This window comes from Ambystoma mexicanum, chromosome 3q, assembly GCF_040938575.1.
Source record: "Ambystoma mexicanum isolate Mex_15411 chromosome 3q, UKY_AmexF1_1, whole genome shotgun sequence".
In the NCBI taxonomy this organism is placed as follows: domain Eukaryota; kingdom Metazoa; phylum Chordata; class Amphibia; order Caudata; family Ambystomatidae; genus Ambystoma; species Ambystoma mexicanum.
The window spans coordinates 466,335,086-466,359,003 of NC_090926.1; the positions used below are offsets into that span (position 1 = coordinate 466,335,086).

The following is a 23,918-nucleotide window of genomic DNA, read 5'->3' on the forward strand; positions in this document are numbered from 1 at the left end:
CTGTTTTATGTTTTTTTTTTGTTTTAAAACAAACCTTTTTAAAATTGTGGACGCTGTGATAAATATATAGCCGGTCCGATAGCACAGCGAGCAGAGTGCTTGCTTTGACATCTGTGCAGACCCTGCTGACGCACAGAGCGCTCGCTTTGACATCTTTGCAGAGCCTGCAGACGCAGGTACGAATCCCGGCTGGGCCAAAATCAGCATTTCATCCTTCCGAGGTTGATAAATGAGCGCCACCACACACCGTGGGCAATAATAAGCAGCGGTCAGATGCCTGAGGGTTCATAGCGCTATACAAATTATTATTATTAAAAACCCTATGCCCACTGGAAATATTACATAGAAAATAAAACTGGAAAACATGAAGCATATAATTTACACCTCAAACCAGGCAAAGCAAAGCTGTTTCGCTCTCTCGCCGAGGCAGTGCCTTTTGATGAAGATGGTGCTCTGAGCTATGCTTGGAATTATGGAAGCTAAAATGGGGACGTTCTTCAGTGGAAATTTGCTTTAAGCTGGTATTTTGTTCCTGGGATGTGAGATTCATGACAGTACGTCGGCACGGGAAGGAGATCAAAGGGTATGTTTGGTGGGACTGTTTCTTCAACGTGTAGCCACCGTGCTAGTCCCAGAATTGTTTATTCATGTAGTGAAGAGTATAGTATCTAATTAATTTATTGAGCGCGGACCTAGCTTTGGGGGGCAACAGAGCACTCTACAATCATAGGAGGTAGATCAAGGGTAGGGAGCAGAGAAACAAGGGAGTGGTGATCTAACAACAGGGGAGGAGGGCAATTGCCAGCAATGGATCTACAAGTAACCAGGGGATCAGATCAGCCAGTCTCAGGTATGGTGGGGAGTTCACTTCAGAGATGTTTATTTTTAAACAATGTTTATTTTATTTTGCTTACAATTTGGAGATGTACACTTCAAAGATCTTGACAGCATTCTACTGCATTTACGGTGCAATTATCTATACTGTTTGCTTATAATCCACAACCCCCCTCTCCCAATGAGGAACTGTTAATTGTCTGCGCAATCCCTAACCGCTACTCCTCCCATTACATAGCGCTTATTTGGCATACATGTTTCAATTGTTCGCTACTACGGTCGACGTGCGTGGTATTGTTTCGGGGGCTATATCCTCTCGCCCTCCTGTGGTAGTTGTACATTGTTATTGTGTGAGTGCTATCCAGTCTGTTATGGCTGTTCCTTCTTCTGCTTGGTCCCAGTGACGGGTTCTATGCCACTGAGGTTTCTGCTATTGTCCATTTCTGTAGATCTTTCCACCAAATGCTCACTGCTGGACCATTTTTAGCCTTCCATCCCATAGCTATTCTTCATTTTGCTAGTGTGTACGCCAGGTCTTTTAGTTTGCTGGTATGCTTTGCTCGTTTGGGCCGTGGGAACATTCCTAGTAGGCAGGCCGAGGGTGAGCGAACATCGAGCCTCACTTCTGCTCTTACTAATTTGTGCGCTATTCCTTCCCAAAACTGCTGCACCATCGGGCAGGACCAGAACATATGTGTCATTGCAGCCTTCTCTAGCCCGCACTTTGGACAGCGTTTCGTCCCTGCATTCTTACATTTTGAGATTTTCTGGGCATTAGGTATGCTCTGTGTGTAATGAACAGTTGTAATAGTTGCCATTTTGCGTTTTTGGATACCCGTTTGTGGTATGGAAGTGCCCTTGTCTATGCTGAGTCCATGAATGGTTCTCCCAGGTCCTGTTCCCATGTCTGTTTTACATTCTCTCCCGGGGCTGGGTGCTAGGTGAGGAGCAGTTTGTATATGCGGAACACTGTATGCCCTCCCTCTGCCACGTCGTGTAAAGTTTCTATCATTTTGTTTGGGTTCGGCTGAACGTTGGGCGTTGGCCAGTTCTTTTTCAGGGTTCTAAGCATTGTGTTGTGCGTTATGTATTGTCCTTGGTGTACTTGTGTTTGCTCTGACAGTGCCAAAAAGTCTATTAGTGTATCTTCCTGAAACAGGTAACTAATTGTTGCCAATCCGTAGGGTCCCCAGTATTTGCATATGTTCAACCGTCCTTGTTGGTTGTCCTCTACTAGAGCCGCCAGGGGATTTGTGGGGAGTGCAGGGCTATTATCCCTAGGATTTTGCAGGTTTTCTGCCACAACTGCTTTCCTACCCTCAATAAGTGTGGAAGGTGACATAGGTGTGTATTTCGTATCCATAGTATTTCTTTCAGGTAAAATGGTTCGCGAGAAATAAAGTTCAAAGTCGGGCACTCTGATTCCTCCTTCCGCGTGTGGTCTTTGGAGTGTGGATAGGCCGAGTCTACATCTTTTGTTTTGCCATAGGAAACCTCTGCAATTAGTATTCAGTGCTTTGAAGAATTCCTTGGGTATATTATGTGGGATGTTGGTGAAGTAGTGTAGCATTCTTGGAAGCACTACCATTTTCAATAGCACCGCTCTTCCCATTAATGAAATGGGTAGGCGCATCCAGAAGTCCATTGACCTTGATACCGCTTCTAGCGCAACGCTGTGTGTTGTCTTTAGGTGTGAATGCTGTGCCGGTATTGCGCTTATCTAACAAATTAATCACTTCTATATCCAATTCCAATATATATCATTTAATGAATTCTCAATGCATAACAACGTTCTCCAGGTTTCCCCGATGTTTGCCGACACGTGTTTTGACCTTAGGTCGTTTTCAAGGCATTGCATTGGGTTAACTGTTTAATATAAAAGCATGATCATGCATATCAGAATTAAATCATCACATTGGAAAGACAAATATCCAAAACATTACCATTGAGGATGTTGAGAAGAATGAAGGATATGAAAATAAAAAATAAGGAAAAGAAACAACATATGTACAAGAATCTCAATTTCTGGGCATTGATTATTAATGTTTGCGTTAAAGTATCATCATTCTTCACATAGTGCTCAAGACTTGATTTGAGGGCTGGTTGGACACTTAGGTAATACAATATTGTTGAAAATGCCAAATTAAATAGCATTGGTGCCCAATTAAAAATGCTAGTCGGGAGTTCCAAAATGGCCACCGTATAGAAAGGACGTGCGTTTGCTCTGTCAGAATTATAGTGGCCAAGATGAGAAACAGAGCCTGTGGTGGTCGTCCAGACCTATAATGACAAGGGAGAAGGTCTGCAGTAACCCCTCGCCTCATCTCTAATGTGCGTTGGCGGAGGATTGGATGCGGCAGGAGTGAGACAAATGCGAGCCCGCCCTTACTACCTCAGCAACCAGACGACCTCCAGAGGGAAACCCTTTCACACGGGCCACCTAAAAGCCATCTAGGGCCGTGAGCGGCCGGGGGTAACAGATTCCAAGCACGTGGTGAGCTGCAGAAGAGGGGGGTTGGTCGGAACATGCCCAATCACACACAGCAGGGAGCAGAAGTTAATGCAGCGCTGCAACGGGCTGCAATCCTCTAGAAGCACGGACCACAAAGCTGAAATATCCTGCCCAGAAGCTGGGGAAACTGAAGTGGCCATAGAACTGCGGAGTGAGTAGTGTATCTCCATTCACCGGACAGACAAAGGTACGCCCAAATTCTAATGCGCAATAAGGGGGCACCAACAGAGTCAGAGGAGTCACCTAAGGCAGTGCTTAAAGTGGGCCGGGGCCATGCCGGGGCACCGTCCCACCGCCCGCAACATTGGCAGGATGCATTATCCAGTCGCGGCCGCAGCCGCGACGGGAAATGCATGCGCCTGCCATGAAGTCAGGCGATCTGACAAAAGTAGCAGCCAACCACAGCGACGCTGTGACTGTCTGCCACTTCTGTCAGTCATAGTAACTGCATCTGGTGACCCCTCGCGCGAGCGGTCACCTGAGGCAGTTGCTGTCCCTTTGTTTCCCCAGGTCGCCGAGGCGTCTTTAACCCTCAGCGAACCTGGGGATTCCTCGACATATTTCGAGGTTTATAAAAGATGGCTTTGAAAGTACACATTTCAAGCCATCTTTTATAAAGCTTTGCCGACGGACAATTTTGTCCGTAGTCAAAGCTTTATAAAAGATGGCTTGAATTGTGTACTTTCAAAGCCATCTTTTATAAACCCGAAATGTTTAAAAAAGATGGCCTGAAAACTAGGCAAACCGTAGGGTATGCACACACATATATATAAATGTTATATATTTGTGTGCGTACCTTACTATGGTGTCTGTACTGTGCAAGCCATCTTTTCTAAACATAGAAATATGTTACATATGTTACATATTTCTATGTTTAGAAAAGATGGCTTGCACAGTACACACACCATAGTAAGGTACGCACACAAATATATAACATTTATATATATTTGTGTGTATACCCTACTATTCGCGTACTTTTTAGGCCACACCCCTCCCACAAGCCACGCCCCCAAATGAGCCCCCCCCCTCGATTTCTTACCCCACTTAAAGCCCTGCCTAAGGGGAATGAGACAGTTAGCTACACAAGGGAGATAAACATTTGCAGAAAATCCTACTCATTCTGCAATTAGTCGCCCCCGGTGTGCCCCTTGCGAGCTCTGCTTCTAATCCTAGCTGGCACCGCAGCAGCCAGGGTCAGCCAAGCTAAGCCCATCGAATACACGGGCACAAGCACAGAGGTGGGAGCCCAAAAGGGTCCGATGAAAAACAGGGTGTGGGAAAGGGATATCCGGCATCACAACTACAGGAAGAAGCTCCCAGCTGTAGGATTCCGAAAAAGATAATCTCGGGCTCACAGGTACACTTTCACCTGCATTTTGCGGTTTTGCACGTGCAACATTTTAAAAGTGATTGACCAATACTTGGGCCCCTAGATACTGTACAGCGCTTCACGAGGGCCACAAATAAATAAAGACAGCAGAATTGCCCAAGGGGAAGGTACTTCTCAGCAGGCACAAGACTGGGTAAATACTTTGGAAGTCATTAGATATTTTCAATGGGCTAACTGTTTGGACTCCTGCACTCACCCACAGAGACTAGTTAAAAACACAGCGTATTAAAGGGTGGTCCCTCTTCACAGAAAGTAATATATCCATACCTACCCCACAATAAAAGTCCCATGTCTGGCACAAGGAAGAAGCTCACTCAACTGGGTCAAACAGATTCTCAGCAAAAACAACCAAAACCCTGGACTCGCTCAGGGCAAAAAATAAAAGCCAGACAGGGCCTACCTACAGTAACACCAAAACCCCAGGAGCAGCAGGAAACACTACTGGCTACTTCGGACATGGTGGCAGCCAAGGATGATTTTTTGAAAAGTTTTCAGGAATTTCAGGACAAATTTGCCTTGTCATTTGAATAGCATTTTTCTACGTTTACATCAGAAATAAGAGTGGCCCTCTCTGATTTTAGCAAAGAAAGGGTATACTCCAACGAGCGCGCAATTTAGGAACTGACTGAGGGAAGCAGGCAATCCGACATTGCCTTAGAAGAATTGGCTCGAATGACACATAACCTGAAATTGCAGTATGAAGACCTCGAGAATCATTCAAGGTGCTCCAACATTTGTATCAAGAATCTTCCTGAAACAATGATCGACACGGATTTGAAAGAAACAGTCACTCGTCTATTTGCAGACATCATGACAGAAAATGACCCCACAACCATTGTCCTAGACAGGGTTCACAGAACAGGACCCAAGATGTCAGAACCAGCTACCCGTCCCTGTGACGTACTGGCAGCCTGCGTACTATACCCACAAAAAGAACAAATATTAAGCAGACCCTCCAGGATATTGCGGCATGAAATGGAAAATTTTGCGGCACAAAAAAGAAAAAATTGCGGCACACAACTGCATTTTTTGCGGCATTATTTATTGTCGAAAAATACATCATTTAACATCTTTTTTATCCAAAAACAAAGAACTTGAACAGTACAGAGTGTTGCACATTGAAACAGGAATGTTTGAGGTGATGTGGAGAACTTTTAACAAACCTTTGAGCTAACTTTATCGAGCAATAGCATCATACTGTGAGCCTGAAATACCCCGTCATCGTTTTTTCAAAGCAGTCTTCTGAGTTAATGCCTTCTGCCACTTGATTTATAAGCACTATAATGGCACTGATTGCATAGCTTTCTGAGCACCCCCATCCATTCCTGAGCTACATCAGTTTCAGTACTTGGTCTCAATCCCATCTCCCCTAATCACATCAGTCCTGACTTGCAGCTCCGCTTTTATTCTGTGGGTTCCTAAATATAGCTCTACCAGTCGACCTCAGTCCTGACTTTCAGCACTCTACGCAACTCCTGCTTTGGTACCTTCATAATGCTGCCCAGCTATGACCCCTGCATTTTCAGTACTGGGATGTAGACACATACAGGGACACATGCACACAGCTCTGCTGATCTACCTAAATTCTAAAATGCGCCCCTTCTGCTATCCCCCTACTGAGATCCTCTCACACAGGTGCGTCCAGGCACACCTGTCCCTAGTTAAGGTAACCCTTATGGTCCATTTCTGGAAGCCCATCACTGCTTCACTACCACTCTTTAGTCATGGCATGTGAACCCAATGTGTACGGGCAGTCCTCCGGGGTTAGGTCCACACATTTCAAAACAATGACATTGAAGTGGAGCTAAACACCCTCAAAGCCTAAATTGGCAGATAAGTACCAAAATCGAAACTTTTAAAAGACTGGGGAGTGAAGCGTTGGGTATAGATAGTGGGTGAGTGCAGTGAAGAAAGAGGAAATCCAAAGATGGCATGGGGGTGGTGGGATCCCTATAAAAGTAAATGGAAGGTGTATCTTAATTAAAGATGACAACGTCGATACGATAATCTCAAAAAGACTCAGTCTCCCATCCAAATGAGCCATGAGAATCCTCCCTTCAGCGGAGGACAGGAGCATCCTCTGCAGGCCATCTGGCTTGCCTCCAAGGCTGAAGGCACTTCCCTCGCCAGCATTCGTCCCCCAGATCTATACTCCCAGTCCGTTGCTGCGCACTGCTAGAATTGGTTTGCATAAATCAGGGCATTTATGTAATTCCTTTAGCTCTTAGTCTTCACTGTGGGTCACCTGCGTCTGAAAATCACCTCCTTCCCAGTTCCTATTCCAGCTTTCTACCAGATTCACTCTCGAAACCGCATAACACTCTGAGGTGCTCCCACAGTCGGTCCATCGCTACTAGTGTTCTGTGAGTTTCTCCCAAAGCCTTAATCCTCCACAGCAACACTGTGTTATTTGGGGAAGGGGTCCCTCAAGATGCTTCTTAAGCTCAAGGGATCCAGTAAGCGCTCTTGCCAGTAATCCTGCCAGGTTTCCTGGCACCTTAAATCCTTTAAGTCATTTAGTGCGGCGGACAGGCCACATCACTGGTGAGGGTCACAGCACAGCTGTGGCAGCAATGCGCTTTACAGGAGCTTGCTGCCATGTGAAGAGGATATGGGATACTGCTGTTGCCGAAGCTTGGTCTCGGCAAGCTTGGTGTCAGTGCAGACCCTCCCTAGAATAACTCTGTTACACTTAATCAGGTCCAGTACCTCTGCCAAACACAAAACGTGGGTTCCTTCCCCAAGATAGTTTCTATGAGTGTCCTTCACTGAAGTCCTGCTAAAAACAAGCATTTGTAAATCCAACAGTATTGACTTGATTTTAACATAACTGTGTATAGGAATTGCCAGCTGCTGCTATGGTAATTAATTGCAAGGCCTTTGTCATTTGTGTCCCGTTCTGTCTGGCCACGCTCTTTAGGACAGCCAGGCTGAGTCACCACAGCCTAACATTTTGGGGTGTGGAGGGGGGAGAGGGCTACAGCTCGATCAGCTCCATGGAGGGGCTTGAATTCAAAGGTGTCAACCCTGGTTCACACCTTTGAACTGAAGCCCCTCGGTTTATTTGCTTTTTGCTCAGTGGAGTTGTTAACCTTTGAGCTGCTGCAATTGGCAACCCCTCTGTGATTGCTAAAAATCATTAAATGAGCGTGAAAAAGATACATAAAGCTAATGTGTCTTTTTTGCGCTCATTTAATGATTTATAGCGGCCATAGCGGGAAAAGGCAAATTTTGCGTTTTTTTTGCAAATCGCAAAATCGCCATAAGCTGGGTGGTCTGATTAAGGGAAGCGAGAACGGCAGCTACAATCACGTATAACGGAACTGAGATTCAGCTGTACCAAGACCTGTCCAAGTTGACTCTCCCAAAACGCAGAGACATATATGCAGTGGTAAAGACCCTTCTAACATGTGGAATCAGATACAGATGGACCTTTCCCTTCGGTTTAACTTTTAACCTTGATGGCAGACAACAAAGGATCACATCAAGGAAGTCAGGTCTGGTGCTGTTACATATCTATGAAGACACTCAAGCAGAACTCCCAGAAGAAGCTGAGGTGACATCAGAGCAACAGACGGCGAGGTTTAAGGCAGGAGAATGGAATTCCATGAATCGACAAAAGAGCAATCACAGAGACCCACAAAGAGAAGACAGGAGACCCCGACTAAGAGGACCATCCCACAAATATGGCACTCTGTAAGCCGCCGAGGCCATACTTATCAACAACTTTTATGAAGCACAAACTTGGCCAAAGTAAACAATGACAAGCAGATAGGATGTACCGTGACATCTTGACTCTTTCTGTTCAGGTTAACATATGGGGGAACTAGGACTCTCTGCACATAGCCCTGGACACACAGTTGGGAGACGTGGCCCCGGGATACAATAGGTACTGTGCCTCACACCAGGGGTCCTTTCAAGCGATGGGAAGAGGGAGGGGTGGGAGGAACATTAAAAATGTAACCAGGGATGTTCAACAGTTAATAAGGGAGGATGGGATTAAACAGTTAAGGGATGGGGATGCCCAGTTGAAAGTAAAGTTCCAGGGGTGCTTATAGCCATAAAGCAAGGATCAGAGATCCAGGTTGTTCATACGAAGTTACATAAAGAGGGCAGATTTGTATTTGTGACATTTATGTTGAAGGCAGTGAAAATGACGATAGCCTCAATATATGCTCCTAATACAGGCCAGGATAGCTTCCTGAAGCATATTGCGGAGCAGCGAGTAACATTTGCGGAAGGTGAAATATTGATATTGGGGGATTTTAATCTAGTTTGGGATCCAGATCGAGATCGCAGTAGATTAACAAGATATGTCACACCTTCCCCTTCGGTAGCCTTGAAAAGGAAATTTGCAGACCTATCCTTAGTAGATGCTTGGCTTACTTTAAAGGGAGAAGAAAAGGGATATACGTTCTATTCCCATGTACATCGCTCATTTTCCCGGATAGATACGGCAGGACAAATAAGGGAATTCTTTGAGATAAACCAGGAGGGCGAAAGTTCAATGAATATCATCTGGGATGCCTTTAAGGCCACTTTGAGAGGGTTACTTATAGCAGCAGAGGCCAGGAGACTTAAGCAGAGCATAGCCTTAGAACTCAAACTAGAGGGGGAATTATCGCGAATCTTAAAGAAAATGGAGACGCACCTGGGCACACTGGTACAAAAGGAGTTCAGGACCGTTGCAGGCAAATTAAACCTTCATAGAACTAAGAAAGCAGAAAAAATCCTCCTTTCTTTAAAACTAAAATATTATATAAAACTAAAATATTATATAAAAGCCAATAAAATGGATTGCCTATTAGCAAGTAAACTCCGTCAGAAAGCAGCATCAAGGATCATCCAACAGATAAAACTGCCCTCTGGGGAGCTTACTTCAGAAACTACAATTATTCTCCAACAATTTCACTCCTTCTATTCTAATTTGTATAAATCAGAAACTCCTGATACACTTTTGTAAAAAGAATATTTAGAGTTGGTCACTCTTCCTCAACTGACGCTGACAGAGAGTCGGTCACTGGAAACACCTATTACTCAGGACGAAGTACTTTGTGTTATCCAGGACCTTCCCATGAACAAAGCACCAGGCCCAGACGGCTATTTTATAAACTATTTAGCAGCATATTAGCCCCAATATTGACCAAACTATATAACTCATTTATAAACACAGGCCAGATCTCTCAATCCATGGACGAGGCGAAAATAATTCTCTTCCCAAAACCTGGTAAAGATTTAAATACGTGCAGATCATTCCGCCCAATAACTTTAATAAACCTTGATGCAAAAATCTTTACCAAGGTACTAGTTAATCGCCTAGTAGATCTTATGCCTTCCACAATTCATGCAGACCAAATAGGTTTTATAAAACATAGGCAGACGCACGACAGTATCAGAAGAGTGTGGCATATTCTGGAGAAAGCAGAAAAAAATCAGATCCCGGCAGTACCTGTCCCCATCTATGCTGAAAAGGCTTTTGACCGTGTAGAGTGGTCATTCCTCTTTTTAACTTTAGTGCTGAAACGCTATCATTGGCAGATAGTCTGTGAAATATTCTTTTAAAAAGGGGCTCACCAAATCGTTCTCTCCCTTGCGGTTATCCGCGTTTTTAGTATTAGATCCCTGAAAATAATAGATTAATTCAACTATTGATAGCTTACTGGCCACTAGTTATACGTATGAGTGTACGCAAATATACTGAATAAGGAATAGTTGTTCTCAATTTACGTCCTGGAAGGATTCTTTCAATGTGGCGGCTATAAAGTGTACAGTGTCTCTGCTTCCCTTCTTAATTGTTAAATATCAGTATCTAGACAATTTAAAATGTGGGCGATTATTGAATATTGATCCCTCATTTTCAGTAGGGATGCACACTCTCAGCAGTGTTGCTTGCCATAATATCAGGAGGGTCGAATGGTCTGATAAAACTCTGGCCTTGTACGCTGCTTCTGTGAATTTGCCTGCTGTTTCTGTGCCTGTGAAGAAGTAATCGATTCTGGTGTGTGTGTGTCGTGTGGGGCGCTGTTATGTGAGTAATTCCTTGACTTTGTGTTGAGTCCCCGCCATATATCTATCAGATCAAGGGATTGTAATAATGCGTTTAAGGTCTTGGCTGGGGGAGTGGGGCGTGTTAGTTTGCTGTCTGATCTATCTAGTAGTGGATCGCGTACACAGTTAAAGTTGCCCCCCCCATATCATGGTGCTGTTCCTGTATGGGCCTATTCTGGCGTACATTGCTCTGAAGAACGTGGAGGAGTCATGATTCGGAGCATATGTATTGATGATGCATATCTCCTTGTTTTCTAGGAACCCGTGTATTAAGACCGGTCTGCCCTCATTGTCTCGTATCATGTGTAGAATTATTAGGGGCACTGTAGGTGCTATCCAGACCATCACTCCCTTTGCATATGCGGAGTATGTGGACCCCATCGTGGTACTGCTCCATCTTTTGGCTAGCATATTCTGTTTATCTTTGGTTAGGTGTGTCTCCTGCAGTAATATGATAATATAATATGATTGTTTATTTATATAGCGCCTATAAACAATGTTTTTCAAAGCGCTTCAAGGCAAGGGAGAGAACAAGGGAAAATACAACCACATTCTTACAGGCCATGAACAGTAAGGATGTGAAATCAACAATCGTACTCGGCCTGACGACATTTCGGATAGTGCAAGAGCTAAGACATAGATAAGGAAGGGAGGGGGAGAGTGGGAAGGAAATGGAAACAGACAGGCGACTACCGTACTCGGCCTGACGACATTTCGGATAGTGCAAGAGCTAAGACATAGATAAGGAAGGGAGGGGGAGAGTGGGAAGGAAATGGAAACAGACAGGCGACTACCGTACTAGGCCTGACGACATTTCTGGTAGAGCCGGAGAAAAACAAAAGGTGAGGGAGAGTGGTGCAGAAAGGGAGGGGAGGAACAAAACAAGCGACTATCATACTATGCCTGAGGACATTTCAGATAGTGCTGCAGGGGTGGTGGGGAGGAAAAAAACAGTAATGGGAGGGTGGAGGAAACAGACGAGGTTGCTATCATATTAGGTCCAGGGACAATTCTGATAGAGTAAGTGCATAGAAGAAAGTAAGGGGAGGAGATAGGAAAAGGGAGAATTGAAAGGAGGAGAGAAAAGAGAGTAAGCAGTCAAAAAGAGTGGAGAAGCAAGAGTGGAGAGCGAATACAATTGCAGAAGTCACTAGTAACACATAATGTTGCAAGCCAGGATACAAGATGAAGATGGGAACAGCATGAGTCAGGGCCACCATGAGTACAAGATGCAAAGGAAGTCCAGCATGAGAGTTGAGAAAGAGTGACGCACCGTGAATGAATGAAGTCCAAAAAAGTCAAATCCAGCATTGGCCACAAGACAGTGATGGTGAAGGAAGGCACCAGGTGGGCGGGGCTTGCTAAGTAGTGAAAAAGAGCAGCAAGAAGGAAGGCACCACTTGGGCGTGGCTTGCTAAGTGGTGAAAAAGAGCGACAGGCATGAAGGCACCAGGTGGGCGGGGATTAGGCCAGGTGACTTAGATCCACTTGGACCTGCTCCCCATCTGTCTATCTTTTGTCTGCATAAGTATGCCATCACTCTGTTCCTTTTTATGTAATTGTTTAGACCGCGGACATACCACGTGATCAGTCTAAGGGCTGTTGCCATTTGTGGGTATGTCGGGTGGTGTGGTAATGTCTGCTTCTGTCCTTGCGTTCATCATTTCTCATCTTCCCACTGTGCCGATGTGGGACCATGGGTAGTGTCCGTATGTCTTGTGCAATGGGTGCTGCTGTGGCATCTGCTGGCTAATACTGTACACTGATAAAAGTGCGGTTCGAGGTTGTGCAAACAAATGAATACAAGTTTTCCTTCCCCCCAACTTCTTACCAACTTTTAACTGTCACCTAGCTATGCTCAGGCGGTCCTGCGCACTTCCCATGCACCATACGGGCAATTTGTTGGTGTCTGGTGTATGGCAGGTGAATACTTCAGAACTAGTATCCTAAGGGTGTAAACACTCCGGGTTGAAAGTCACTCTGTATTCTTATACATTTTGTGACGTACCTAGTCTTGGTTGAATTTGTTCCTGCTTTGTCGCGGCATCATTGCGCCTTTTGGATCTTGTCCACTTCAGTGGTACCGACTTGGTTTGTGGTTTTCATTTTTGCTTTGGTGCTAGTCCCTCTGTGTCCATCCAGACTTGTGAGTCTTCTGGGGTGTCAAAAAAGAGGACCTTGTTTTTGTATATAACTTTCAGGCAGGCCGGGTATAGCAGCATATATTTCAGGTTGGCTTTGCGTAGTCTGCCTCTAGCCGTATTGAAATGCATTCTTTTCCGCTGTACTAGCAGGGTATAGTCTGGGTACGCTGTTATTTTGGCTGATGCTCTTTGTATGGTGCCTCCCATTCAAAAATGTGCCAATATCTTTGCCCTGTCCTTGGAGTTCAATATTTTGGTTATTACTGGTCTTGCGGGTGCGCCTGGTGGTGATTTCCTAATTAGCAATATGTGCGCACGTTCCACTGTGAATCCTTGGCTAAGGTTGCCAGGCCCTGTTTCTTGTAGTAGCATGTTCTCAATATATGTTGTGGGGTCTTTTCCTTCTTCCCCTTCTGGCAGTAGCATGTTCTCAATATATGTTGTGGGGTCTTTTCCTTCTTCCCCTTCTGGCAGGCCTATAATTCTTACGTTGTTCCTTTGGGCTCTACCCTCTGCGTCATTCGCTCTATCTTCAAGGTTCTGTACTTGTTGTTGTAAGGTTCTGGTGTCTGCTGACATTTCTTTAGGCTCATTGTGTTCTCTGCCACTTGTTTTTCTAGCGACCCAGTCCTTTCTGTCAATAAGCGTATATCTTGTCTCAAGAGCCCTACATCAATAATTACGGCATCTAGTTTGACTTCCAGTGCGGATTTTAGGGTTGCAATGGCTGCAAGTATTTGTTGGTTTCTGCTGTGTTCTTCCATGGCTGATTGTGCCTCTGGGGTTTTGTCTGTGTCTTGCCCGACTGCTGACTTTCTTGCTTATGTCTCTGTTGTGGATTGTTTGGTCTTGCTTTTGGTGGTCTTGGGAGGCATATGGGGGACTGCTTGCTGCTTTCGTTGGTATCGCTCTGCTGTGCTGTGCTTGGGTTTCCGTTTTTTCCAGTTATCTAATGACCCTGTAAGGTTTAGTGTCCCTTATTACGCTGTGAGGGCTGTTTTGATCTGTGGGCTACTGTCTGATGGTAGATTATGTGTTTCCGGTGCCCAGTTGTTTTTCTTGGTACCCCGCCGAGCCCCCATGCTTGTTAATAGTGGTTTCTTGCAGGTGCTTGCTGTGTTTGCTTTGTGCGGTTTTTCTCCGATTGTGACTTGTTGCAGACCTTTTGCTGGTTTCCAGTCCCAGCTGTTTGCTAGTCCCTGCATCGGGAGTGCGTGGTTTGGCTGTCAGCGGATAGCCTTCCACTCGCTGCTAGGTGAGGGACGCCCTGCTGTGCGTTGGGGTTGCCGGGTTATGAACGAGGCCATGGTGCTGCGTGTCATGGATGAGCTTTCGTTTGCTCCATTTACTTCTCAGCTACCAATCTTGCGCCTCTTCCCAGTCTGCGATTGCTCACCGTGTCGCCATAACGATGCACCGTGTCTCTGCCGTTCCCACGTTTGCTATCCGCTTGCAGGGATATTACCGGGGTATTACTGTTCTCGACTTTGTGTGTAGCCTTGGTGCTCCAATTTGCTCACCGTATGTGTAATGGTGCGCTGCCCTATGGCACCATCTTGCTTTTCGGCGTCCTCTTCTCCACTGGATTTAAACGCTGATTTCATGCTCTTCCTTCAGGTGGTTTTTCTGCTGTTTCGCACCAATGGTGCTTACTGGGTGTGTACCGCAAGCGTGTGCTTACGGTTCATAATTACTCTGTTCTTCCAGGCACGGATCCGTGCAGATCACGCAGGAGCCACAGAGAGTCCGTCTTTACTCCATGGCGGTTAGTCACCCCCCCAGGATCCCCCCCCCGAGTTCACCTCAGAGATCTGCCTGAAACCTGTAGCACACCTTTGAATCCGGGCAGCGCAGACTCAGCCCTACATCTTCCTAGGTCGATTAATGAAGTACGATTAGTTTGGGAGAATTTACGGCACATACAATTGTGAGGAATCTGGCTTGAAGCTTTTTATAGAAATGTGTTGTTCCAGCCAGCTGGCACTTTTTGGTTCTGGCTATTCACCTATAAGCCAAATCTATTGCATTAGAGTACAGGTAGGGAGAAATTACATATGACAAGGGATACAAAGCTTGCAGGTGTTATTTGGTTATTTACCCACCCATGGACTTCTCATGGCCATGTGAAACTCTATGGCTATTCCTTCCCGCTTCCTGCACCCCTCTGTGCCCAAAACCCATCCTCCTAGGATCTCTAGCTCTAGGATAAAACTAGGTTTATCAAGCCTTACGGTCAAACTTGAGCTTGAAGTGCCTGATAATGTTTTTTTTAAAGCAGTCTTCTGAGAGTTAATTGGCGTCATTCATTGACGTCATTTAGGGGTCGTGAGAAGTCACAACTGTGACCTCTGAGGTCTCCTTTGCGACATCTGTGGTCTCCCTTGCGACCTCTAAAAAAACCTAACAAAACAACAACAAAAGATATTTTTTCTTTTTCTTTTTTTTTTTTATGCAAGCGTCTGGGCTGTGGCCAGCACCATGCACCTCTTTACTTCTGGAGTGGCTGGCTTTCTTGTTCAAGCCCCTTCAAAAATAGAAGAAAAATAAGAACAGGAGTGCCACAAGTCGAACACTTTCAGCACTGATCCTAAATAAGAAAGAGTAGGAATACCAAATAATGTGTCTTTCTGGAATTCTATACAATAATTGCTAGACTCATTAAAGGTTTATTTGAGGCACGCTTCAGGGGGTGAGTCACTGATTTATTGTTCTTAAATGCCTTAACTTAGCCTTTCTTCCATCTGCGGTCGATAGATGAGTTCCAACACAGGTTGGGTGATATTGGGTGTATATTTTTTCTATATAAAGCGCTTACGCATAAGTGCTATATAATAACAAATCATTATTATTTGGTCATGGACGTCTGCTTGCATTCACAGTAATTTGGTAATATGGGCCTACACACGCTGATCTTAACGATAAATATGTTGATCCATTCTTGTATGAAATGTACATCACATTATAGTGATATCATAACCATATTTTTCGTATTGTACAATGCTATGTGATGCCACTTCCTGTTTTGTGAACTGGTGAAAGGTCGTGTTCCATCGTTTCCCACGATATCATTTCTGGTGGGGTCAAATGACATCACTTCCTGTGATGTCATCAAGGGGTCAAGGGTCGTGTGATGTCACTTCCGCTACCCTGGCACTTTGGTGAAATTACGTCCCTGGGGTCATTACAAGTATGCTGGTATCCCGCCAGTAATTCCGCCGGGATACCGGCAAACTGACCTACCGTTTTATCTGCCTGATATCCTGGAATTTCCAGGATATTACAGGTGACGGAAAGGGCTATATATCCCCATTCCATGGAGTCCCACAGGACTCTATGGAGGGGATTTTCGGTGGTGGGGCCTGATTTACCCCAAGCTCTTGCTTGGAGGTAAATCAGTGAACCTCCACCGTCAGAATTGCTTGTAATTCTGTGACAGGCAATTTTCCCTGCAATTTTCCCAGACTGGCAAAGTTATCATTGTAATTGTAATGGGTTATTTATAACGCGCTTAATACCAAGAGGTTTCTAAGCGCGGACCCGGGGATCGAACCTGTGAAGCCTCGCATCATCTTGCTTTCAAGACAGTTTTGCCCCTGATCTATCCTCCCGAGATATGACCCCCAATGACTTAATTGGAGATGTAAAGATGCTACTGGTGTAATAAAAATGTCTTAACCAGGTCTGCCTTCAGTCAGTCACTCGAATTATAAGCACTATGCGTATCCTTCAACAAAGTCCTGTTAAAAACAAGCATTGACAAAGCCAACAGTTTTGGCTTGTGTATATCTATTAGGCATTTGCCAGACACCGATATGATATGCCCAGATAATCACACCATTTTGCAGCTGCTACCATCAATGGTAATTGCTTACTCTCTGGCAGTGCCTGACAAATGTGTTTCCTATGCCTACACAAAAGCCACAACTGTTGGCATTGCCAATGCTTGTTTGATGTTGAGGCACGCAAGGGACGACTTAAAAGAGGGTTCAGAGGAATCTTCCAACGCCCCGTTTTCATTATTTTCTCTTATTTACTAATGTCCCACAAGCCCTGTATATGCTGGTTACACCTGGTTACACCTATACATGCCCAGCCAACATAGATGCCTTAAACACCTCTTTATGTCGAGGTTCAGCCTTACATTCCAAGGTGCATCTATCACATGCCAGGAACCGTTTCAATGAAGCAATTTTCTTTAATGTTAATAGCAACTTGTTTTTTGCTACTGCTTTCTTCTGCAGATTTGCTGCTTCGTGGCATTAGAAATATCAGACATAACAAATAACCAATTCATTCTTACTCAATGGCAGAATGGGGAAGACAGGGACTGCTCTGCCGCAAGTCAAGCATTTACCTGCAGGATGCACATAGAACTCTGCATATCTCCAGATGTGGCTGAAGATCTACATACATGTATGTGTGCCTGGGCAGGGTCATCTTAAGGGATTTTGGAGCACCGGACACAAAAACATTTGGGTCCCCACTCAAACCAAAGAAATGAAAGGATCCAAAAATCTATGGCCTTGCCTCTCCTCCCTTTGTCACATTTGCAAGCCATAGCTTGATATACTGCCCTGCCAGTGATTCAAATAAGTACGAAGTCCCTTTACCCCCTCAATCCGTGCTGGAATCGGAATAACAAACGAGTGGCATTTCAAGGGCAACATTATCAGTCCCAGGTGAGTATACTTGTGTTCTAGTATAGGTACAGGACACATTTAACAATAGCAGCCACGAAAGTAAACAGGCTGTAGCATAGATAAGGGACACAGATCAGTAGCTGGATGACAAAGGCACACATCCCCCGGCGTTAGGCACAGGACTAGAATATATTAGTGCCCAATCATGGGTACAGGAGACAGATAGATTGAAAGCAAAAAGGAATGACCTCCTACAATGACCTCCTACAATATCATAGATAGAACAGATCGAGGCTATAGCTTTGACCTTACCAGGAACTACACATATCCTAACATAGATTGAGATTAGAAAAGGGCGATTGATTTCATTTGCAATTGCCATTAGTGCGTCATGAAACAAATGAGTTTGTGGTGTGCAGTATATTCATGGTCACTATTACTGTACTTGAAAAAACAATGATGCCAGTTAAGCGATGAATGAGGCTTTTTTGAAGAGCATACCCTGAGAACTAAAGCACTCTGAGGAGCTGACAGTTTTGAAATATTTACAATGTTTACAGGCTGTGCATTGCGAGATTAAATAAATTGCCCTGGGTCAAACAATTTGGCTAATTGGTGAAACTGGGATTGAAGCCCAAACTGTCATTCCAGCACTTGACCACACTGTTTCCCAGTTATTGCTGTAAAGCACAGGGCAATTTATAAATGTTTGACTATCATGAACTATAATGGTATGGTTTGTAGATCTGACTTGGAAAGAATAAAAATGGCATGATAAACCAGCAGAACATATATTTTAAATAAACCCTCGTAGTTAAGTGTTTTCCAAAAGGAGGATTAGTTTGGCATTGCTTCCTCAATGTTAATGTTAAAGGATATTTATACCGTGCACTATCACCACTGGAGTGGTCTCCTGGCACTCTGGCAGATCCGAAAAAAGGGGGGTCGGTTGGGGTACGTTAGTAGGTTCAAAGTTTGGAGAAAGAGCAAGAGAGCTGTGATGTGCTGTTGGTGTGGTATCCGGTTGGTATCCGCCATGTGCTGTTGTGTAAGGCTATGTGTGGTTTGTTTGTTGTTGCAGTGTAGTGAAGTGCGTGTGGTTTGCTGTGGTTTCTAGAGGTATGATAGTAAATGGAACTCAGCAAGTACCAGAAAACCTATTAATGTGAGCCTAAAAAAAAAACACATCTGGATTTTACTATTTTAATTATTTAAATACACCTGACAAAAGAAACTGTGATTAGGTGACATAAAGTAAAATGTCCATTAAAAGGGCACACTTTCACGCCACAGGAGGGCCTCATCGCACTGAGAACATATTTTATACCTGCTTATAATTATTGTTTGACACAGAATTCATTATGTTAAGAAGAGCATTTGCATTGTGGAAAAAAGCTAACAGTTTTTGTGTCAGATAAGCAGACCTGAAAATAGGCTTGCCAAAGGCCTGTGACAGTTTGTCGGCTTTCTCCTGTCTAGAACCTCTTCTGCTCAAATGGCCAACATGAAAGGAAGCAATGAAGAGCAGACTATAGGCTAAACAATGCCAGCAGAATGTGAGAAGCCATACCATTCACTGAATACAATGAGATAAGATGATCTGGCCAAGATCACAGTATCACACAGTGCTCTTCGTTGGGGGTGCCCACTTTTTATGACCCTCATTTGGAGGGACCAAGCTCTTGACCTCACCATACTGATGCTATGTTAGATTTTATGACTAGCGCTTTCTGGTGTAGGTACTTTGTTTTAAAGTACAGATGGTGTTACTGACACCAAAACTCCTATACTCATTGGTGTTGCAGGGACCCCGCATTCTCCATGGTGCAGCGGCTCCACTGCCCCATGTCCTGGGAGTGGCACCCCTCAGACCTCAAAAAGAAATAATGTATTTCTGAAGTCACTCTGACTTCAGAAAGAAATTATTCCCTTTGGAAAGACATTATTTCATTTTTAACCCTAAAGAAAATATTTTCTTTCTGAAGTCAGGACATGGTTCCGGTTGGCGCGAGATGGAGGCCATTGGCTCCTCTGCTCTGAGCTTGACAGGAACCAGTGTTCCTGTCATGTCCCAGAGAGTGGGGGCTAGATCCCTCTCTTCTGCAGGAGCCTCCCCCTGGAATGGTCTCCCTGTCCCTCTCAGGCTTGTGCCGGATCTCCTTAAGATCCGGAAGCTTCTCAAGACCCTAATTTTCTCTTCTTCCTTCCCTCTCCTCCTCTGCTAATGTCCCCGTCTGCCACATCTTGACTGGCTGCATGGATCCTTCTGAGTCTTACAGAGCACCAGGCCCTCCTCACCTAGTCTACCTCAGCACTTTGTTTGCCCCTGCCCCCCACAAACCTGCACTTGCCCTACCGGGCTCTCTCCCCCTGTACTAACCCGGCATGGCCAACACCCCTATTGAGTCCGATCAAGCCCTGTCCTCGCACTTAGCATGTGGACCCTCATTCCCTGCACTGCCTGCATTCCCCTGGCCTTGGTCCGCCTGGCTTCCCAGCACTCCCACCTAGTCCAGGGGCTCTATTCCACCCATCCCCCCAGGACCTGCATGCTCTCCACTCTTCTCTTTCCATCTTTGAATTAACGCATTCCGCTCTGACTGGCAATCCCCCCCACTCCCCTGCATTTCTTGTTACTGCACTTGCACGATCTAAATGTCACAAGGCCTAAGACCGTTTTTTGTAATTCTTCATCCCTGTCCCCCCCACCCCCCTCTTTTGCCTTGTGGCACCTTGAAACACCATTTGCTGTATAGGCGCATTATACATACCCAATAAAAATAAAATAATAATAAATAAATATGTATGTGTGCATACAAGGGTATATATATGTATTATGTAATGTGCGTGTGAATGAGCGAGTGTTTGATGTATGGGTGCACATGTGTATGAGTGAGTGTATGGTGAATGATTGAGTGAATGTGTGTGTCCTTGTGTTTAATGTTGGGCCAAGGAGCAGATTTTGTGGGTTGGGGGAGGAGGTCAGGGGGACTGGAGATGTGTGGGTGGAAAGGAGTTAGGAGGGCGAGGAGTGTGCTAGAATGTAATTTCTAATGGGAATCCATGAAAAAGCAACCATTTTAGGTGTTATTATTGGCTATATTGGCATTTTGGTGCAGTCAGTGTAGTAATTTCATACTGTGGCATCACATATTTTTCTGGGCATTGTGCCGAATTGCGGGATTCAGTCACTTTGCCCAAGGAGAAAGCCTTTCCTTGTGAGACTAGAGAGGTGAGCCTGCTATGCAATAATCCCCCTAGGGATGGCGGTAAGTGGAACCTCACAGGGAGAGACTCCCCCCTGAAGGACAGGCACTCACGTTCCGCAGAGGAACTCACTAAAACCCTTTCCTTTGACACCACGGGGACACCATCAAGCCAAACCACTCTGTGTTACTGCAATACAAGATTCAAGATTCCCCTTCAATAACAATATATTGCAAACACCATGAAGAAGAATGATGAAAGAGTAGTAATGATTAATCCCTGGTCTGGAACCAATAGTACTATGACAAAGAAGATCGAACCAAGAACGAAGAGTTTTCAACAAACAGAGGGGATGGACTACTATCCTCTGCTGCGGAAGACCCAGCCACCTGTAATAAAAAGGGAAGAAGGACTTCTCTTGAGAGAGAGCATCTAAGCCCAGGACCTTCAAACCAGTCAAGTCGTGACTGGAACAGGAGACCAAGAGATCCTCTGTCGGGGGAAGGCAGAAGGTGCTATCAGCCAGAATCCTCGAAGAAGGCTGAGGCCGATGAGCAGAAGGGAAGAAAGCCCCTAAGGAGGAGAAGCAAGCAAGAGCGTTGGTGTGACCCTGGAGGGCTGGACTGGACTGGAGCCGCAGAGAAAAATCCAAATCAGACAGAACGAGAAACCCAGTTACGCCAGCCCTCAAAAAGCAAGTTAACGGGGACGGTGGAAGGCCCGGGAGGGCACACAGCAATAAAGAGTACTGTCAGCCTACTCGTGCCAGTAAGTGGCTCGAAGGTAAGAAGAGTGACACACACTCTGAGACTCAGCCTACTCGTCCAACTGAGTGGCCAAATTTACGAACAGCGACAAACACTCTGGAACTCAGCCTACTCATCCCAGTAAATTGCCCGAAAGTAAGAAGAGTGGCAAACACTCTGGGGCTTAGCCTACTCACCCCATTGAGTGGGCCAAAGTTAGGGAGGGCAACAAATACTCTGGGACTCAGCCTACTCGCCCCAGTGGGTGGTCTAAAGTTAAGAAGAATGGTAAACACGCAGGGACTCAGCCTACTCATCCTGCCACAAACAGACACTAGGCTTACACCCTAGTATCACACCTGCCCAGATCCAAGGCACACAAAATTACAAGTCCACCTTCTGCCCGCCGCCCCTCCCCCCTCGCCGGGCCTCCAGGCTGCCACCCTGAAGCACTACCAACCTCAAAGAGGACAAATACGTCACCATACCTGCCGGGAAGGCAACACAGTGGAACATTATCCCAGAAGCATGGCTTGGATACTTTCCTAGCCTGTACCAAGCCAATTGCTTAACCCCTTAAGTTCCAAAGACGAGTATGCTTGTCCTTTTTGCATAGACTTGCATAATAGCCTGACAGTTAAGCATGCATAGCCTCTCTCTTCAGAGAGTGGGTCCTAGACTGGATTCACAGGACCTAACGGCTAGGGGAGGTGGAAATGTGTCAATTTCTCCTTTTAGTCTTGAGGGTGTAGTCCTGGCCCTCAGGACACAGAAGAAGGAGAATTCTACTAGCCCAGGCTACTTACCAATGGACCTATTTATGAATGACCCTCTAGTATGATTTTCTCTTATTGTTTCCATCTTCAAAAAGCAGGATGGGGTAACCGGGGAATTAGCACCCCAATTCCCTTTTTGATTGTAATGGTATATTGTTTAGTTAACTCTTTCTGCCTCGAATCCGGGCCCAGGAATTAGAGCATAGAAGCATTTCACTGGCACAGGGGGGCTTCCGAGTGGGAGAAGGGGCTACTGATCAGGGGATTCAGGGACTTTTTAACAATAGCAAACTGTGCATCATTCGAGAAAACAACTCTCTTCATGGCATTTAGCGATCTCAAGGCAGTCTTTGAGTCAGTGAATTGCTCTCTTTGGGAGGATCTTATGGGGCTAGGCCAGGGGGGTGGATTAATAATAGCTGTTGGCACCATGACAATATGGCCCAGGTTTGCTATATGGCATAGTATATTAGATGGACTGCTGTTTAAACTACGCTCCGACCTGGGTAAATAACTGAGATATTTGGGCCTGGCTGATTCATCAATTAAAGGTTAGAGGGTACATTGACACCCTAGGCTCACCGTCTGGGAAGTGCTATCTTCTGAAAAGAATGTGTACATCTCTTGGCTGTCATACATCAAGGAGAGGTACTCTTATCTGGGACTGAGTGATTTCTGGGATTCCCCTCAGGCCTAACAAAAGGTGCCGTAGCCATTGCACGCTGAGTTTGGAATTGGCTCAGACTCACCTGCAGACTTACGGTTGCACAGGCTGTGACGCACCCTTGGGACACCATAAGAGCTAACCTTTCCAGATTGATCAGATGATGCATGCCTGCTGTGCAGATGGGGGTCTATAAAAGTCTGCCTCTGCATATGCTTGTTGCCTCGCAATGTCATTTGCTATAGGTTATCTTGTCTTCCTCTCCCAAACCTGTTATCTCATTGCCTGCTAAAGCTTTGACCCTGGTGTCCTGTCCCAGCTATGACGTCACGCCAAGACTCCTTCAATTCACGTACCTGGTCTTCACTCTGCAGAGCTTCATCCTTCTCCATCAGCTCGGCCCTTCCCTAGAGATCTAGAGAGATCTTGCTCACTAGATTGTGCTCCTGGTAAGCTGGAGATCTAAGGGGACATCTGAGTATGGGGACGTGAGGCTACCAGGAAGTCCCATACTGATCATTCTCTTCACATGCACTACACTCCGGATGCATGCTTTGAGGGAAGACATCCCTTGGCCTTTCCGATGCACCTGGTTTTCTTCTGGAGAGTGTTTAGAAGGTGGGGGGTCAGTGCTGCCTCCCATCAGCTCCTGGGCGGTATTAGTTATTTGAAGCCTGACCGATTGTGAGGTCTCTTTCCTCAAACAAATGGATGAATTGGCATGCAGCGTTACAAAAGCCGGATCCTCTGGCTACTCCCTTATTCCAGGGCCAAACAGACAATTTTAGACACGGCCTACAATCTCCTAACCTCTGAACTCAGTACCTTCTCAATTTTCTGACGAAACACTGCCACTTCTCAAAATGCCCAGCCAAGGTTATTTATACTTGCTGTATCACACTTAGGGGATAATGCGTAGGCCTGGACTCACCCATTACTCATACACTCTAATTTATA

The 23,918-nt window shown here is 45.4% G+C and overlaps 1 protein-coding gene across 1 annotated transcript in view; it reads left to right on the plus strand.

Annotated features, from left to right (window-relative positions):
• Positions 1–23,918, plus strand: part of CD14 (CD14 molecule) — a 42,206-nt gene that overhangs the window by 480 nt on the left and 17,808 nt on the right. The gene's annotated exons all lie outside the window — the stretch shown is intronic.